Raw genomic sequence first — 5052 nt, forward strand, 5'->3', positions numbered from 1 at the left:
GTGCAAGTTCTTTGAGAAAGAAACCAAGGTCCTAAGAGCAAAATGTTACACATATATGGCAGGAATTAATAAATACGCTCTGTAGTAATTACTATTATCAATAAAAACACAATATACTCAGTGTAATTTTACAAGTGAGGTCTTGGAGAATAGACTAGACAAATCTTACCCCTATCTTGGGAGGTAGATAGTCCGATAGATCTCTATTGAGAAATAGTAAGTAGTGCATTAGTTCACATCTCTTGTGAAATGTTACTTCTAAAATGATAATCTAGTCAATTTATGAAAATCATCACAAGACAAAACATGCAGCTGGATAAGGAAAATTAATATTGAAATTGAGATGTAGTTAAAAGTCATTACTTGATAAATACACCATAAAAAGTCACTCTTTTTACACTAAAATTTCCTATTGATAACTATCATAGGTTATTATCAAAAAGTTTCTAATTTTATCAGTGAGGAAAGAAAATAGTAATGCTTTCAAGTGGAAATATTAGGAAGCTTCTCACTATTCAGTGATAATTTGTTTTTTCACATGCATTTTTTAGTTAGCTAATTCTATGAAAAAGGAGTGGAAAAATTAGGAAGCTTCTCGCTATACAGTAATAATTGTTTTTCGCATGCATTTTTTAGATGGAAAACGAGTGGAAAAATTTTTTTTATAGCATGACTGATTAGCAGTGAAACAAATTTTTACTTCAAAAGTAAGTTATGTGTTCCATTAAACCACTATTTGTATCAACATGCTTCCACAATATCACATAGAAATTGACCTTTCATTTTTTCATAAAGTATTAATAATCAATCTCCTTTATGAATATATGATCAACCATAATTAGAAAAAAGTTGATAAATGTAACCTTTTTAGAGCCAATGGATAGACTGATATTCAAAGATCACACTTTTATCAACAAAATAAAAGATGCAATGTAGCTTTTCTTTAGTATAGTTCATCAGCCAAATAAATATCAATAATAACAACATACTCAACCTTAACGCTGTGATAGAGACTACTCCTGATAGACCCTCGACTTAAGTAGATACAAAAATTAAATTTCACTGTGAGCACATGATAGAATCAACAACGTGCATTTAACACAAATTAATCATCTTCAATTAATGGGGGATTGTTGTAGCCACATATTACCTTCAATTAATCATCTCTTGTTTTCACCACACTTAGATCATGCAACTCTTCTTTGTTGATTATATCTGCCGTTGTCATTACTTTCTCTCTGTTATTCACAAAAACAACAATGACCCATAAAATTATTTCATATAAAGATCAATTCTTTTATATAAGAAAATAAACGAAAGAAGAAGAATGGATCGAATAGAACAAAGAGACAAGTATTGGTTGTGTCATAAAATATCGAGATGATCATATTATTTTTTGTTAGTTTAGTATGTGTCTGTATTCATAGTTGTACAAGAGTCAAAGTAATTAATTTTTGGAGTAAATTTGAATCAGTATCTTCAATCTTCTCATATAAATTTATATATTTAAAAATTACTTTAAAATACGATAAATTACTATAATTGACAATTCAAAATGTTTTTAAAAAATTATAAAAAATAAATTCCTCTTTTAACTATCCAAATAATAACTTGAACACATAAAGTGAAAAAAATGAATACTAATTATTATATACTTATAATAGCACTTGATTATTTTATTGTCTTTAATATTAAAAAATTAATTATATTTATCTATTTCTTGTTGTTTTAGGAATTGAAGGGATTGAGATTATTCGACAAGTTAAGCATATATATTGTGCAAGACATCTATACAATAATTTCAAGAGAGTGCATAAAGGCTTATCATTGAAGGTACGAATTTCAAAATTTGTTAGGAAAACTTATATAAGTAAGTATAAAAATGAAATAATTGAGATATATATGTTGGAAGAGGAGGACAAAGAAGCTAGAAGTTGGTTCAACGATAGATTATCCAAATTCTGGAGCAAGTCAAGTTTAGAAAACAACATAGTGTGATATGCTTGTAAATAATTTTTGTGATTTATACAATGGGAAAAATCAATTTCAAAAGCAAGAAAAAAAATGTATACTTGGACTGCTTGAAGGAATTTGAATATACTCGATGAAAAGAATTAATAAAAAGAGAAACATTGTACTCCTATACCAACATAATATTACTGTAACTTGTCTCAATACATAATATTTAACATGAAATCTTACAATTTCTTACTATAACATGAAGTTTATGCCCTAAAATGTAGAAATTAGTAAAACAAAAAAAAATTGAAGCAACTACACCATTTTTTACTAGTATTGAATTATTGATACTTCAAGTACAAACTATGTATGACAAACAATAAGTGTTGAATAAAATGGAAGAACTTGATTTTGCATGGGATGAGACCTTATAAGTATCAGATGCTCACATGCAGTGACCTACATATTCCATGTAAGAGTGAATTCAAAAAAAATCATAAATGATTATTACAATAAAGCTACTCAAATTAGGATTTATGAGTTAATCGTTGCTCCAATGCATGAACTTGATATGTGGGAACCTACAAGTCTAATTTATGTTGAACATCCTAACTATGATCCAAAGAGAGGTAAACTAGTAAAAAAAATAGAAGAAAATAACCTGATGAGCGTGAAGCCTCCAAGAGAAAAGCAATTGAGACGGAAACAAAAGAGAAAAAGAAAAAACAATCTGTATCAAGTGAAACACATGGTGTAACCATAGATGTTGCCAGATTATGTAAGAAAGGGAAGTTAGGAACATATATCAAGGGTTTCCAAGCTTGTCACAACAAATCAACTTACAAAACAGCTTACAAGAAGAATAGTGGTTGAATGTGAATATTCTAATAATAAGATTGAATCAGTTCCTATTCGAAAAGAGGATTTCATCATACCTGGCTTTCCTAACCTTACAACTGGCAATGAGACTTTACTTTTTCAAGCTAGAAATAGGGAAATCCTTTTTGGAACTGCCTTTGATGTTAGGCTTGCAGCTACTATAAAAGTAATTGTCGAGGTTTTCTCAATCGGAGAAGCCTAAATCTGTGTCAGAGATTTCCTTTGTCTAGAATGAGCTTCTACATAGCTCCTTCCATAAAGGGGCTTTTCTCAAAATTCAATAACTCCATCTCAAGCTACTCAAACATCTCAAGATTGGTTCGAAAATGATACAAATCAATGTTCCTCAAATAAGCAAATTCATTTTGAGTCTACTTCCGAATTGGACAAATAAATAAATCTTTCAACCTTAATGTAAATGTGGAACCTTAAATATTAGTGGGATAATGCATTGAGAGACAATAATAGTTATTTATATTAAAGGGTAATTCGTCTCACAGGCCCTAACAAAGTCATATTTGTAACATCATGATAAATGTTGAGAAATGAAAAAATTTGTATTATCTTACAAAGACTTCAAGATAAAAATGTCAGATAATGTACAATAAAAAGATATGTGATATGAAAGAAAACATAACCAATTAACAAATGAGGAATTACAATAAAAAAAAAATAATTTCGATAGCTATTTGTTATTTTATTTGGAGATCTTCTCCTTACATTTGATGATAAACTTTTATATTCTTATATTCAAAGTTTGTCATATTTTGTTTTATAATTTATATTTAGAATTTGTATTCTTTGAAGTCTTTTGCTTAACTCTATAATTTAATTATTTCTTAAGCTAAGAAAATTTGTATTAATTATTTAAATTATTATATATTGAAGTGAAAAAAATTATCGAGAGATTGATTTAAATACGACTGATTTAATGTACCAGCTTACACCACTTCCAATTCTAGGTGTAAAGACGATCGTTATCTAGTATAAAACCTAACAAAGAGTTGGGGTCGAACCCATAGGGAGCGGTACAATGTTCGAATTCAATTACAAAGTACAAATGTGGTCTAAGCGGTTATAGGAATAGAAATTATCGAAAAAATACAAGCAAATATAAGTGGGTGATAACGAATGTCAGATGGGGGAATTTTGATTTGCAATTAACAACTAGAACAAGTACGAAAATAGGGAAAAAAACAATATTAAGAGGGATTCTTGGGATGTGATCGTTTATAAGCTAATTACGCTACATGAGTAATTGAAATTTAACAATAATTTGCTGAAATATTGTGGGTAGTCTGGGCCATAAGTGCAATAACTTTCTCTTGAACAACTATTACGATTTAGGCGATTTCTCTCGAACATCGACAAGCTTAACAAGATAAAAAACCCACAACCTTAATGTATCCACTCTCTCAAGCTAGATAGGTAGAATTGAGTTTAGGATTCACTATTTCAAGCAAAACACATATCAACCCAATACCTACAATCATTAATCAAAAGCTTTCATTCCAAAACCTCTCTCTCAAGCAAGCCAAGAACTCTAAATTAGAATTGCATTTGCAACTACAATCCATAGATTAAAACACAGCTAATGATTAAACCCACATTAAAACAACAATTTCATCATTAAACAACAATACCCATAAGATAATTAGATAAATAAGCACATGATCACACTCCCAAACATTGGGGTTTTAGCTACACATCATAAAAATAGAGAAATGATTACCAAATACATTAGCCATGATCTGGGTAAAGGTTCTCAAGTCTTTTTACAATGGTCCAAATTGAATAAATTCAAAAAACTACTTGCAAATCTTCATGTTTGAGCCTCAAAAGCTTCAAAGTCTACAGTGGAACTCAAAAACTAAGAGAAAAAATCTAACTCTCCAGCTTGGGAATTGAAAACTCTACTCAATGATACTGAAATTTCATTTTAAATTTCAATTTATAGTTTCCCAATTTTTGGCTAAAGAGGCCATTGGGCAGAGTAAGTCGGGCCTCACCAAACAGGTCGGCGATCCGCCCTTTTTTTCCTTCCATCGCCACACTTTTGGTCATCAGTCCTCCAGGTCCTGTAACTTTGGGTGATCAAAGTTGTCCTCGCGGAGTCATTCGGCGATTCGCCAACTGCCCAATCCTGTCGCTAAGTTGGTTCTTCCCCAGGGATGGCATGCTAGAATTTTGGGCGAGCTAAAGAGCCACTCAGCA

This window comes from Solanum stenotomum, chromosome 3, assembly GCF_019186545.1.
Source record: "Solanum stenotomum isolate F172 chromosome 3, ASM1918654v1, whole genome shotgun sequence".
NCBI classification, from domain to species: Eukaryota; Viridiplantae; Streptophyta; class Magnoliopsida; order Solanales; family Solanaceae; genus Solanum; species Solanum stenotomum.